The sequence below is a fragment of the Neofelis nebulosa genome, chromosome 2, assembly GCF_028018385.1.
Source record: "Neofelis nebulosa isolate mNeoNeb1 chromosome 2, mNeoNeb1.pri, whole genome shotgun sequence".
NCBI lineage: Eukaryota > Metazoa > Chordata > Mammalia > Carnivora > Felidae > Neofelis > Neofelis nebulosa.
The window spans coordinates 49,355,220-49,371,718 of record NC_080783.1 but is presented as its reverse complement, the minus strand read 5'-3'; the positions used below and the strand labels follow the sequence as shown (position 1 = coordinate 49,371,718).

The window sequence follows — 16,499 nt, the reverse complement described above, 5'->3', positions numbered from 1 at the left end:
TGAAATTTGAATTATTAAGTACTTAGTTAAGTAAGATGAAATATGTTTGCTATTGTTACTACTGTATTATTGTATTATTGACAATATCAGAATACTTCCTTCAAATTAAAACACAGAGGAAAACCCAATATATAAAACTGACAGAAGCAGATCTATTCTGTTTAAGTTGGTAGATGCAGCTGTGCCTCCCCAGGCCTTACCCCTCACCATATCTCAGGGAAACCATTAAGCGTACATGGAATTCAATTTGGAGCCTCTGTATAATGACACTTTATGAGAAAATTGTGTTGTAATAAAAAAATAAAAATATTTTAGAAAATTAAGACCAGTGCTTGTGTTTGGCTCTATTGTCAGAAAAATAATGCAAAAAAAAATCAGTTACCTGACTACTGAGACAAAGTTTTTACTGGATAAATTGACATAAAAAGGAAAAATGAAGATGAAAAAATAATTGCAAAAACAAAAGAAAGAAAGAAGTTTGGTAATTGAGTAGATAAGCCATTAGTTAAAAAAGGTCTGTATCTGCATATGCTTCTATGATGGTAAGACTAAGGGCTAGTTATTGAGATTCATGTAGAATAGACATATACATGGACTTCATAGATTCCCAGATCTGCTTTTTGTTAGCTATGTGATGGCAGGCAAATTACTACACTTGGTTAGCCTCAGATTCTTCATTTTTAACAATAACATCTTCCTCTTCAAATCATTAATTTGTTTGTTTGGCAAATGCTTATTGACCAAATGCTATGGGACAGGCATATTATTATGGATTTTCCCTTTAAAAAAGGCAAATGCATGTCCAGAGCGTCTTTAACATGTAGCTTACAAATTTTAACTAGTATACGATGCCAAGTATTACATGATCACAACTGAGCCAATGGTTCTTCTCTCTCTGTCTCTCTCACTGTGGGATGTGGGTGATCATCTCCCATGCTCAGATGCTTAGTCTCAGGCCGTGGGGTTTGGCAGAAATCAGTGATTTTTCAGAACATTGGAAGGTGCCCACAACTGGCACTAGTGTATTTTTTGTCACTTCCAAGCGCCTATGGACAGTCATTTGCTTTCCCATACAAGAGTAAGCTTAGGAATGCTTTGCTTCATTCTAGGTCATTGGATAAATTTGTACAAAAAGAAAAGGACTCCCTCGAGCCAAAATACATCATTGATTCCATTAGTGATAGTGAAAGTCATCCTACACAATAACCCTCCTCTCTCGTCTCCCTCACACTAACCAAGTTTTTCAAAGGTAAGTGCAAGTTAATTTGTTTAATTTTCTTTATATTTTGTATTGCCCTTACTATTTTGTATTGTATTACAGTATTGTAATCACTTTTATATGAATATTTTTGGTTTGTGGTGTGAATCTTCTGAGTTTCCATTATTTCTTATGGGAAAATTCACTTTGATGTACAAGTACTTTGGATTACAAGCACGTTTCTAGAACTAATTATGCTGGCAAACCAAGGTTTTACTGTGTATACTTTTAAAGAGAAAAGGGAAATAGAGGATGCCATCATAGCATACAACAGGATCCTTGTGAGTATTAACATAAAAGATAACATAAGTAAAGTTTATGTTACAATTCCAGGCCCATTCAGAACTGTCAGTGGTTGTTGTTCTTGCTTGTGCTTTGGAGATAAATATGACAGGATGTGTCTGAAAATGTCTGAGTGATTCTTAGTTGGATGTAACCACAAGATACCAATTCAAATGATCCACAAAGGGAAAGTTCTCAAAGGATAAAACAAGCTCTGATTATTCATATTTAATTTGAGAATATGATTTTTAAAACTTTATGAAATGAGAAATATAAAACTAGAGAGAAAGTTGTGAATTTAAGGGGAATATAAATCACAGTCCTTATATATCAGTAGTAGAAATATTAAAAATAGCTGTAAAAGAATGCTATTGTAGTTCTTTGTTGCAAAGCAATGATTAAAAAGGAGGCAAAGATTTGATAAAGTTCATTTGGTTATATAATGAAGAGTGAAGTTGGTTTCTAGAGTTCACTTAAATTATCAAAATAAGACACTTAATGGAAGTTTTGATTAAGTGCAAAGGATTGTCAGAATCTAAGAATCAGATAACCATTGTTCAGTTTTTCAAATCAGAAACTCAATATTTCTTTTATTATATTTGCTTTCATACTGTGAAGGCATGAGAATCTTTTTTTTTTTTTTTTTTTTGCTTTATTGGGTAATTTGGGCTAGTCATGAAATTATTCCAGTTATATCTTTTCTTAAAAATGAATCTATTAAGGAAATAAAGAATGTATGAGAATAGACTATATTCAAGTAACTTTTTACTATATTGTATATTTGTCATCTCCATTATTTTTTAGCCTACGTATAATTATTTTTACCAAAGCATATTGAGAAAATAGATACCATTTTCAGACATCTGTAATTAGACAATAGAAAAGGTAATAGTATTTAAACCAATGTAGATATCACTTAGATTTGGATTCAAAATGAAATAGAAGCCTCAAAATCATGTACATTTATAATTTGATTACTTCATACTTCCAGTTCATCATACCTCAAGATACCAAGACCTAAGATCAGGCACGAAATAAATGTGTAATTAAAAATTAACTATATATATATTTTTTTACTATAGAGAACCAATAAAATAGAAAGTTAGGATGTCTTATATTCTCTAAAGCTAAAATGTCTGCAAATCATTTGAACCAAATGTGTATTTCTTGATTGCTTCCTTTCACACATGGGAAGATGACTTACATAGGATCTAGATTCCCTATAGGCAAAAAGTCACCACAGAATGAAGAGGCAATACGCAAAGTGTCTCAAAATTGTTTGGCACACCATTCAAGCCTTCTACATTTTGTCCTCACACAGTTTATTTTTAAACATCTGATCTCTTCCTTTTCAGAGTAGGGGAATCTTCTGTTTAATATGCACTGGGGCACCACATGGTTGCCCATCTGTGTGGGTCAGTTTTGAATCACTGATCAGGGCTCAAATTGAGTTGAAAGTTAGCCAAACAGCCAGCAACAATGACCTTCAAACCTGTCGTAGCTGGCTGATGGGAAGCTCTAGGGAATTTAATTTTTTTTAGAGCTTATATCTCAGATTCATGTCTGATTTTTAAAATGAATTCATTTCTCTTATTGATCTTTGCTTTTCTGATATTTAAGTTCTGGAACAATTTTTTTTTTATGTTTCCAATAGCAGACTCATTTAATAATGTTTTCTGAAAATAATAACTGGAAAAATCAATAAATCAATAAAATAATTTATATATTTATGCAGTATTCGTAAGAGAAATACTATCTTCTATTTGTTTTCTAAGGTAAAGGAAATTAATCTCTGTCTCTTTCCTGTAATAATAGCTGACATACCCTAATTAATAGATAGGTATTTTTATCATCTAAGATAGACAAAAGCAAATAAAAAAAGTCAAATTATTTAAGTACTAGGATAGATGACCTTTGAAAAATGAATTGAATTTGGCAAAATATGTACATTTTTAAAGTAATCTAAGAGCTAACATTTTCATATCCTTTATTTGCTTTTTAATCTCCCATATTTGAGAAATAGATCTAGGAAATTTCCTAAGGCATAACAAAGCTAAGTGTCTTTTCATGTTCTGTAAAAACCATTTTTATTTTTTATAAAATTGAGAGGAACATTTCCATTTCCTAGATTTTCTGTGTATGCAGCCAGAATAAGTTTTATGTTGTCAAATTAAGTACCAGATTATCTCTATAAGAGGAGAGATGATTCTAACACTTCCTTATGTAGATAGTCATCAGAATCATCAATAATCTTTACTTGCCATATCTCATTTTTCTTTTCTCAATTTAAGAAATCTAGGATATGCTACTGACTCTTGTCAAGAGGTTCAGGAACAATAGCAATAAACTCAATAGATTCTCTTATAGGGTAAGATGTTGCTTCATATTTCCTCACCATGTGTTTTTATTCACAACCCAAGTTGAAAGTGTGGCTTCCATTTACAGGACATGATAGAAACATAAAGAAAAAGAGTAGGACCCAAATCATGCAATTTTAAAACCTGTGCTTGATTATGTCATATATAATGCTCACTCACCTTTGGTCAGGTCCAGAATAGGGTGGAAAAGTATATTCCTCTTATAAAGGACATAGAAATGGTTGGCAAAAAAAATAGTTGGTATCAAATATAATCACCACAAGCTTCTATTTTGATTTCATATATTGGTTTCTCCTACATAAAACTCAGTATAGCACCCATTCGTGATAAAATCTCTTAGTAAACTAGGAATAGAGGAGAACATTCTCAACTTTATAAAGACTATCTACAGAGAACCTACAGTTAATATTATACTTAATAGAGAAACTTGGAGCTTTCCCCCTGAGATCAAATATAAGTAAAGGCTTTCCTCTCCAGTATTCCATTTTAACACTGAATTGGAAGTCCTTACTAATGCAATAATAAAAGAAAAGGAATTAAAAGTTATGCAAATTGGAAATAAAGAGAGAAAACTGTCTTTGTTCATAGATGGCATGATTACCCACATAGAAAATTCAAATGAATTGACAAAAAACATCTCCTGGACCTACTAAGCATTCATAGCAAGGTTATAAAATACAAAAATAATGTACAAGATCAATTACTTTCCTACATACCAATAATAAATGAATGGGATTTGACATACCAATAAAAATTTAATACCATTTACACTAGCACCCAAGAAAAAGAAATACTTAGGTATAAATCTAATGAAATTTGTACAAGAACCATATGGGGAAAACTACAAAGATCTGATAAACAAAGTCAAAGAAAACCTGAAGAAATGGACATATATTTTATATTCATGGAAAGGAAGACTTGATATTATCAAATGTCAGTTATACCCATCTTGATCTATAGATTCAGTGTAATCCCAATCAAAATCTAGTCTATCCATTCCAAAATTTTATCTAGTATATTATTTTGTGGATAATGACAAACTGATATAAAGATTATTTGTAAATGCAAAAGGCCTAGAATAATCAACACAATGTTGGAGAAGAACAGAGTTGGAAGACTGACACTGCCGTACTTAAGACTCACTATAAAACTATAGTAATCAAGACAACATAGTATTGGAGACAGAATAGATAAATTGATGAATGGAACAGAATATAATGTCCAGAAATCAAGTCCCATAAATTAAATCAATAGAGCTTTGACAAAGGAGCAAAGGAACACAAAGATAGTTTCCTCAACAAATGGTGCTGGAATAACTGGACATCCACATGCAAAAAAAAGGGAGGGGGGAATCTAACAACAGAACTTACACTCTTCATAAAAATGAACTAAAAATGGATTGTAGAACTAAATGTAAAACACAAAACTATAAAACTATAAAACTTCTACAAGATTACAGGAAAAAAACCTAGATGACATCAGTATGGAGATAACTTTTTAAACACCCAAAACATGACCCATGTTAAGATAACTGATAAGCTGGGCTTTATTACAATTAAAAAAAACCTAATGATCTGCAAAAGACAATTTCAAGAGGATGATAAGACAAGCCACAGACTGGGAGAACATATTTGTGAAACGTACATCTGATAAAGGACTGTTATCCAAAATATAAAAAGAGCTTTGTAAAACTCAGCAATAAGAAAACAAAGAATTGAATGGAAAAAAGGTCCAAATACCTTAAGAAATACCTTACCAAGGAAGATATATAGATGGAAAATAAGCATATTCAAAGATACTCCACATCATATGTCTTCAGTAAAATGCAGATTAAAACAATAATAAGATACCACTATATAAGTATTAGAATGGCCAAAATGCAGGACAGTGACAGCACCAAATACTGACAAGGATTTGGAGCAACAGAAACTGTCATGAATTGCTGGTGCAAATGCAAAATGGTACAGACACTATGGAAGATACTTTGGGAGTTTCTTAGAAAACTAAATACACTGTTACCATACTATCCAGCTATTGTGCTCCATGCAATTTACTCAAAGGAGCTGAAAATTTATGTCCACAAAGGAATCTGCATATGTATGTTTATAACATGTTTATTTATAAATTGCTAACACTTGGACACAATCAAGGTATCCTTTAGTAGGTGTTTGGATAAACTGCGGTACACCCAATGAAATATTATTCTCCACTAAAAAGAAATGAACTACCCAGCTATGAAAAGACACACAGGAAGCTTAAATGCATATTACTAAGTGAAAGAAACAATCTGAAAAGTCTACATACTGTATGATTCTAACTATATAACATTCTGGAAAAGACAAAAATATGGAGACAGAAAAAAGTCAGAGCTTATCAGAAGTTAGGGGTGAGGGCAAGAATAGTGGGGGATAGGAGATTTTTAAGGAAGTGAAAATACTCTGTATGATATTATAATTATGGATACATGTCATTATACATTTGTTCAAAACAAGGAAAGTGCAATACCAAGAGTGAACCTCAAGGTAATCTATGGACTTTGGGGAATTATGATGTGTCAACTTATTTTCAAGACTATGCACTTATAGAGGACAGGGAATATATCAGAAATCTTTTTACCTTCATCTCAATTTTGCTGTGAATCTAAAACTGCTCTAAAAAATGGAATCTTCAAAAAAAAAACCCCACCTCAATATAAAATCCAAATGGAAACTCTTAGATTCTAATTATTGAGTGGATGTTTTGTTGCTTTCTCCAGAAGCAAAGTCTGTTAATAGTTTTGCATGTCTGCTTTTGGAAATTTAAGAATTTTCAACCCTACCTCTGTATATACCCCCCACTTACATTTGATTTATTTTAATTTATTTTCATTTCAAAAAAAATTTACCAAGGTATGATCATTCTAAATCTGGGTACAACCCCCCCATCTTCTCTCTCCTGGAAAATTGTCATGACCTCCTACCTGATGTCCTACTTTCTGCTCTTGGTCCTACTGTGTATTCTCGATACACTAGCCATACAGTTATGTGAAAGTTAATTATATCATGACATTCTTCATCTCAAAACTCTTCAGTTATTGCTGCCTATTTAATGTATATTTACATATTAATGTAAAGTAACTACAATTTATAAGTGTCTTATTTAAAGATATAACTTATTCCCTTAATTTTTTAAATAAGCCATTTTATAATCAGACCAATTTATCAATATATAAATATTTCCCACATTATTTACTTTTCATTATTTTGGTCACCTTCATTTCACAAATATCTAGTTTTAGACAATAAATTATGCTGCCACCTTATTCTTAACAACTTGTGAAGTTGTAGAAGTCCTATTTTTATTTCAATTCTGATCTTATCTCTTGCTAAACTTCCTTTCTTTTACTCAGTCTGCTCTAGCCACATCCTTTTCCCATCTTCTGCACAGCTAGGCATGTGCATGCTTGTTTCATTGCATATGGACTTATTCTTTCCAGCAGCAGAAAAATCTTTTACTAGATATATCTACGGTCAACCTATTGTTTTTCAAGTATTTGCTCAAATTCCAACTTCTTGATGAAGTCTACCATGGACTCCTATTTAAATTGCAAACAAATGTACCACTACAATTACCTGTATAAACTTCACAGATTTTATTTATTTGGTAGCTTGGTAACTTTATTACTAGGTACAACTTGTTTTTGTTTTTACATAGAAAAATGCATAGAGATTTCTTATACCCATAAACAAAGATTTATGGACATTTACCTACATAATAAATTTGTTTACATTTATTTACAATTTTATGTGCATACAATTGTATGAAATGAATTTAAAGTAATTTGGGGCGCCTGTGTGGCTCAGTTAGTTAAGCAGCCCACTTCGGCTCAGGTCATGATCTCACCATTCGTGAGTTTGAGCCCCACATCAGGCCCTGTGCTGACAGCTTGGAGCCTGGAGCCTGGTTCAGATTCTGTGTCTCCGTCTCTCTCAGGCCTTTCCCTTCTCTCACTCTGGCTCTGTCTCTGTCTCTGTCTCTCTCAAAAATAAATAAAAATTAAAATAATAATAATAATTATGCAATATTACATTGATGAAAACTTGATTGTTTTACTACTTTATTTTTAGAAACCAGGCTGCAACTAAAATCTTTGCTCATGAATCTTTGTATATTTTTGCATCTGTATAATAGATATTTAGAAGTATAATCGCTGACTTAATACTTAAACATATTTTTCATTTTGACAGATGTATTCCAAAAATTCTATACTTGTTCATACTTTGACATTGCAAAGAGGGTACTCATTTCTTTTTACCCATACCAATATTACATATTTTAAATCATTTAAGTTGTTCTATTCTTTATTATTTTTGTGTGAACTACCTGGTCATACCCTGTCTTCATCAGGACCATGATAAGCCACTGAGTACCCTTGTTGAAGATAGAAAATAAAGTCTTCTTCCAAGTAGATACAACCTCATGCTGTTTGGTGAGTACAATGTAGACTGGCATTCAGTCCCCTTTGCCACTCAGTAAGCACACTTATACAAAATACAACCCAAGCAACCTTATATGATGACTCTTATTTTCTTAAATTTTGATGTAATTTACCTCATGATATGATAGATAGATAGATAATAGATGATAGACAATGCATATTTATATTATCATGTAAGTATGTATATATATGTATGTATGTACATACATACATACATATATATACATATACATATATATATGGCAAATTTTTTTGGTATGTTGCTTCTTTTTTCATGTTATAATCTTTTTTTTTTAAAGATTTTATTTTTAAGTAATTTCTACACCTAACATGGAGCTCAAACTCACAATCCCAAGATTAAGAGTTGCATGTTCTACTGACTGAGCCAGCCAGGCACCCCTCATGTTGTAATCTTGTGTATGAAAATTTAATAATCTAAGTCAAAAATGTTTTTTTCTTCTCTTATTTATTCATTAAAATATAGATAGATAGATATGGATTAACATATATACTTTATAGATATTAATTCTTCATAATATCCATAATGCCATTAAACTGTACTTTGTATCTACTAATTTAAGATAACTTCATTATGTATTAATGTACTATATGTATATATCTTTTTTGTGATACTATATTATTATTTTTTGTACTCTACCATTAATATTATCCTGGTTACTTATTATGCTTCTATTACCAGATTTAGAGAACTGAAATCTTTAGGATACTCTGTCTTTCCATTCATTAGTATAGTATTTCTAAGCATGTTTTTAGAGCTTTTTTTTTTTCTTAAATAAACTGTCACCACTTCCTTCATAAAGATTTCACACATATCTTGGTAACCTTTTCCCTAGGTGTGGTATTGTTTTTTTGCTGTCTATGAACCAAGTATTTATCCACGAGACATGCTATCTCATTATTTCTGATAAATGGCAACTATTCATTTTGTATGTTGATTGTATAGCATGCTATCTTGCTGGGCTCCTATATTAATTCCATTAGCTGATTTTCTTTATCTCTTATATGTTCTGTCAGTCTGAACATCCTGCTTGTTAAAATCACATGTCATATTCAGACTCAACACTGTATTCTCCCTTTGAAGAAGCAAATGAAAGGGTGCCTGGGTAGCTCAGTCAGTTAAGTGTCTGACTCTGGTTTAGGCTCAGGTCATGACCTCACAGTTCATGAGATCAAGCCCCGTGTTGGGCTCTGCACTGAGAGTACAGAGCCTTCTCAGGATTCTCTCTCCCCCTGTCTCTCTGCTCCTCCCCTGCTTGCTGTCTCTGTCTCAAAAATAAATAAAACAAGAAGTAAATGAAGAGAATTGTCAAGTAATCATCAGTTTATGAACTAAGAGGCATTTCATATTACCAGCCATCAGAGGAGCCTCCATCATCATGCTGAATGCCTAGACCAAGAAATAACCTGCCCTGAGACAAAATGTGGGAGTTAAGGGAAAACGGCAATTTGCTATTATTACTTATGCCTTTGCCTGCTAGCAACAATCTAATAGGCCTTTAATTTGGTGTTTAGAATGTTCAACTGATCAGCTAATAAGGGCTAGAGAAGGAAAAGAATTCTGAAAAATCTTCTACTCTTACACTGGCTCCTTCTAACTCTGGTGCCAGCTAGAATTCATGTACTGGGAAAATAGCCATGTCATTTCTTGCATTCTAACATAAAATACTATAAATCTATTTAATTGAATAAACATATTCTGAAACAAATACACCCAACTGAAAATGTATCCATCACAAATGGAAACTGAAAACACCTAATACTAATATATCTCTAATTTTCCCATTCTTCTCACTTATTTTTTTACTCCAATTCACTGACAATTCTGTTTCAGATTTTCACTTTATTGTCTCAGATGTCTTAGCTTTCCATTGAGTAAGCTGGTTGTCTCTGAAATATATAAATATAATGTGTTCTATTTGGCATGCTTTCTTGTTCACTTTCCCAGATCTGTCCTTTACCAGAATAATATTCTAAGTTACTGAAGCAAATAAAAAACTATCTTATATTCACTCAAGCAGAAAAATCTTTTCTCTAAAGTTGCCTACCCTTTCCTTCACCTTTTTGTATTTTTAAATTTTTAAATTGATGTATAGTTGACAAAATGTAATAAATATAATTAATATAATATAACATAATATATAATATAAATGATTCAGGTATATAATGTAATGATTCACAATTCAATAATAACATACATTATCAATTACACACCATGATAAGTAGTTGCCACCTATCACCATACGAAGTTATTATATTATTGACTATACTCCCTATGCTGTATGTTTCATCTTTATGACTTATTTTATAAATGGAAGTTTGTACCTATTAGTCCTTTTCATCTATTTTGCCTATTTCCTTCTGAAGCCACTGGTTTATTCTCTATATTTAGGAGTTTGTTTCTCTCTTTTTGTTGTTTTTGTTGTTGTTTTATCCTAAGAAAATAAGTCAGATAAAGACAAATACCTTATGATTTCACTTATATGTGAAATATTTTCTTTAATTCTTCATCTTCTCAACCCAATATCACCATGTGGAATATCTTTTTTCTTTAGAGTTTCAGTTTAAGTTATTTCAGCACTGTATCCCCACAAGGCATATCCTCTATGGGCTACTTGCATTTAAAGTGTGAAAGCATATATAATGCATTATGCAAAACACACACACACACACACACACACACACACACACACAAACAAAACTATGATAGCAGAATGGTGATATTATAGATTTAGGAAAGTCATTTGAGGCATTTATGGTTTATTTTCAATAACAAGAGAAAAAAGAACCTAGTCATTCTCATAATAAACTATTATTCAAAAGTCAATTAATTGTACTATCATGTATTTTGGAATAAAGTGGGCATAATATGATCAAGGAGTAACAACAAATTTCACACCCATCTGAAAAACATGTAATGATGAAATTCACGATATTTAGGCACATCAAAAAACACCGAGTTCTTTTTTATTAACAGTGTGGCACTGCCTTTTCATATGTGCTCTCCTTTCATAAAACAGTCCCTTCCTTCATGCCTTTCTCAGAGTACACTTCTCAGAACCCTCTATGATCTAAGAATCATCTTTTATACCTTGTTACAGTTTCCTGTATTGCACAACTATAATAATTTTTTAAATTGCACATTTTATTTGTTCATTTCTTTACCCTCTCCTCCTCTTCCAATAAAAAAAAAAAAGAAAGAAAGAAACAAATACTGTATGGGCAGAGACTCTAATGTTTCTACAGCTGTTAACAAAATGATAGGCACGGATTAGCAATAACTAAAATTTAGTGTACTGAAGAAAGAATTTATTCTGCTTCTTAAGAATGTATATGCTGCTAAGTTATTGAACATAATGTCATAGATCAGACCCTGTTTGTTTGTACTATTCATTGTTACTATGTGTGAGTAGTCCTAAAATGTGAAAGCCATGTTCAGAATTATTTTTATCTTTTTTAGTCTTGACCAAGTACAAACAGTTTTCAAGTTTGAAATAAATGAATATGTCAAGCTCTTACACTCTTTCCTAGACAGGAACATTTTTTCCAATGGCAGTTCAACTTCTTAAATCACCACTTCTGTAAATAGACAATTTTGTGAGCATCTAAAAAAGAATTAAAAAAAAAAAAGAATCCTATGAGTAATATGCCCAACAAGACTTCTTTTTATTAATATCTTATGTCACTACAAACTTTTAGATTTTCATTCTAATCCATATTCCTTGAAGTGTAATAAAACACAGACAACAATATAAGAAAGCTGTTCAAGGATTGTATTGTCTCTGTATGTGGGTAGGATAGCAACAATACTGAACTCTGCTCTAACAGATGGACATCAGAGGAAAGAACATCATGAGATTAAAATCCAAAGAGCTAGTGAAAACTGCCAAGACTATTCTTAGGAATGTGCACATTTATAAGATTTATAAAAAAGAAAAACCTATATATGTGTGTGTGTGTATATATATATGTACCTATATATGTGTGTATATATATATATATGTGTATATATACATATATATACATATGTATATATACATATATACACATATATACACATATATATACATACACATGCACACACACACACACACACACACACATACAGTTATTTAAAAGTTGAATGGATTGGTGTAACAAATAAGACCTGTTGGTAAAAAAAAAAAAATTATCATAATGTAAAAACAATCTAAGTTGTCATGCCACAAATTGAAAACCTATTTGTAATGGATTACCATCTTTCAAATGTACTTTGAAACACACTAAGAATAAGAAAATGTTGATGTCCACTTTATAGATATGCTTGTTTGGGATAGATATACTCCTTGATTTTTTTTCAGACTAGATGACCACACAATGATTATTTTTTTCTCCTACTGCATAATGAAAGAATTGCTTTGTCCTGTTCAAAATATGTCATCTCTTAGATGTGCAAACATTTTACTTTAATGTTAGTATACATAGTAGTAGCCATTAATACACACACACACACACGGACACACACACACACACACACATATCCTTTACCTTTCTGTTGTCAAATGGTCTGGATTATTTTATTCTTTTATTTTATTGTATTGTATTGTATTGTTAATGGTTTTTTTAAATTTATTTTTGAGAGACAGAGAGAGACAGAGTGTGAGCAGGGGAGGGGCAGAGAGAGAGAGAAAGACACAGAATCTGAAAAGGTTCCAGGCTCTGAGCTGTCAGCACAGAGCCCGATGTGGGTCTGGAACTCATAAGCCCTGAGATCATGACCTGAGCCAAAGTCAGATGCTTAACTGACTGAGCCACCCAGGTGCCCCAAATGGTCTGGATTATTTTATAAACAAAAATATATTTTCCTGGTGGGTAGAAAGCTATTGCTTTGCACATGTAGAGCTAATACAAAGTCAAATTTTCTGAACCCTTTTTTTAGTTAGAAGTGTTTTTTATTGAGGATTAGTTCTGTTGACTTTCTCTGTAAACAAACATACCATTTACAAATAAGAGCACTAGCTCTTGTTTTTCCCTAATTTATAATTCATTTCTTTTCTTATTACATTATCTGGGATATCTAATAAAATTTTTACAATTATTGTATATCCTTAATTTTGACTTTAATGGTATGTTTGCACATTGTTAATTTTAATTTCTTTTTCTATCAAATTTATGGAGATTTTTTATTTTTGAAAAATCAGTATATTTTCAGTGCCTATATTAGTTCTATATTTAAGTACTCAAACATGTATTGAATGATTAAATAAATCAAGGAAAGTATGTTCATCTGGCAGAAGAAACAAGCAACACGTGGAGATCTTGGAAGGCAGGAGGTTTATTTTACACTGGTGGGCTCAGAGGAGATAAGTCTCCAGAGGTCTGAGTCCGGAGCATACGCAGAGGGGACAATTTATAGTCTGTTACTTCCGCATTCTGCATTAGTAATAATTTGGTACCAGCAGCAAGCAGGGTGGGAAGAAAAACCTGGAAGGGGAGTCTTCCGGCAGGGACTGGAATTCCCTACCCGTCCTGTTGGCCATTCTATAACAGATTTTTCCCTATTATATGAACTAAATATTCTTTTTAAAAAATGTCATTTATTTTGAGAGAAAGTACAAGAGCATGAATGGGGAAGGGGCACATAGAAAGGGAGAGAAAGAATCCCAATCAGGTTCCACACTCAGCTGGGAGCCCGATGCAGGTCTGGATTGCACTACCCTGAGATAATGACCTGAGCCAAGATCATGACCTGAGCTGAAATCAAGAGTTAGATGCCTAATGCACTGAGCCACCCACATGCCCCTGCACTAAATATTCTTAATGACAAATTTATTTAAGAGACATGTTGTCTGTGAAATTCTCTATATGGAGTTAGTTTATCTAATTTTTTAATCTTAAAGATTTTTATTAATTGATAATTTTATCCATTCTGTTATGATTCATCCAAGTTCTTAATCTTTAAGGAGTCAACAACACGAATACCAAATCCAAGTGATATAGAGGCGACTTCAAGTATATTTGTGGTGATGCTCTTTTCTTCTTTTATCATTAATACAAAGTGATTCAGAAACTGACAAATTGTTATCAATATGATGTCACTAATAAACTTGGTATTGATTTCCCACAACTTATTATTTTTAATTAATTGTTAATATAATAAAACACAGATAATAAATACAATGCAGTTCTATGTTCTGCCTTGTAAATACCTCTTTAAAGACAGCAGCTCTGTCTTCATAAGAAAGTCATCAATCCTCTTCAAAATGACCCTAGCAATAATCCTCAAAAGGAACATAGGTCAGGCTGCAGTGCATATAGTAGGCACCATCTGTGCATTATCTTAGTGCCTCCTGGCAATGAATTTTGGGGGAAATGATAAAAGCCAAGAGACACACATGAGTACAGTGACATGGTGACACAGTGACATAGTGCAGTTTTGATCTTACGTATGAAGAAATTAGTTATTTTCTCTAACCCAGTGCAAACAACAGAGGGCATTGAATGCCCCTTTTTGACAGCTTGCTTTCCCCTCAGAGGCAAAAGATAATTGGGCTCATGGAGCTGTACATCTGTCCATCCTTTCCATTTTACAAACGAAGTTCATAGTCATTGGGCTTATGTTCATTGAATTGATGTGAAAAAATTGGATTGATGTAAAAGAATATATGCAAATTTACATAGAGAAAAATAAGCTATAATTTGCATTTTTGTCAGCCAGAATCAGTTGGATTTTGTTCACAAATATTTATAAAACCCATTCCCTTTGCCAGGCACTATGCTAAGTACTGCGAATAAGAAAGATTATGTACCTTTGAGTAACAAACATCTAAGTGGAAGTATCAGAAAGAGATAAAGTTTTCAAGACTATGGCAAACTATTACAGGTACGCACAAGGAACTATTAGAGAGGCTAAAGAGCTAACCAACCTAGCCTCAAGGCTGAGGGTTCTTGTATACTCACACATTCTCAAGGCTGAGAATGTGTACTTGTATACTCTTGAAAGATAGGTAAATGGTAATTAAACAGATATTAGGAAAAAAGTAATGCCTACATTGTAATTTAAGCATTCCAGGTTGCTGAGATGTGAAATATGGTATAATATTCACATACATAATATGGTATGTACCAAGGAACTACATGACTATCCATGTTACTAAAAGTTAAAGTACAAGTGGGGGGTAGTAAAGATGAGAAACAGTGGGTAGGATGGGTTTAGATAAGGCAGAAGATTATAATTTTGGAGAAGTGTTGGCATTTCTGTCAAATATTTAAGAAAGTATGTGTGTCATGGTCAGATTTATATTTCAGTCAGATTCTATGGTGGTAGCATAGTGGATGGAACATTGGTTTTAAGCTGGTCAAGCAGGGAGACCAGTTAGGAGAGATTTTTTTTCCCTAAAATAAGACAGTATGGAATGGAATGGAATGAAATGCACTTCATTTCATTTTGGGTTCTGCACCCTGTTCTAATGTGTGGAGGTAGGTTTCTTCCACACTATCACCAAGCAAGGAAGTCTCTGGATGTTAGCTGGACATCCTATAATTCGGTTAAATTCTGAAACTATCACCTGGAGATAGCATCAGATTCCTCAGTTGCACAGACAGCTCTCCACTTCAGATGCCAGGCTCAGCCAGGCTTTTGCCTGTGCTTCTGATCAACTGGCTCTAAACCAGAGGTTCCCTTAACCCAATCCCTTTCCTTGCATTGGATTCATTTTCTAGAACAGTTCACAGAAATCACTAGGTTACTAGCTTATGACAAAGGATATCAAAGGATACAATCACGAGCCAGATGAAGAGAGAAAACATCTCTCTGAATCCCATGAGTTTGGTACTTTATTGAGGCTTTATCACATGGGCTAAACTGATTAAATCTTTGGCCATTGATGATTGACTCAACCTGCAGCCCCTCTCCTTTTCCCTGGGATCAGAGTGTGGTACTGAAAATTCCAAACCTTTATTCCTAGTCAATATGCCCTCAACCTTAGAGGGCTCATTAACACAAAAGAAAACCATTAACTTAACAAAAGATGTCTTTATAGCTCTCATCACTTAGAAAATTCCAAGAGTTTTAGTAGCTCTGTGTTACATTTATTATAAACCACAA

General features: G+C 32.7%; 1 long non-coding RNA gene across 1 annotated transcript; it reads left to right on the top strand.

The window, feature by feature from the left end:
• The first annotated feature begins 1,114 nt into the window (after positions 1-1,114).
• Positions 1,115-15,266, top strand: LOC131492932 (uncharacterized). Its single transcript, XR_009252354.1, has 3 exons — positions 1,115-1,249; positions 8,305-8,386; positions 15,163-15,266. It is a non-coding gene; the product is annotated as an uncharacterized LOC131492932 (long non-coding RNA).
• Positions 15,267-16,499: the final 1,233 nt, after the last annotated feature.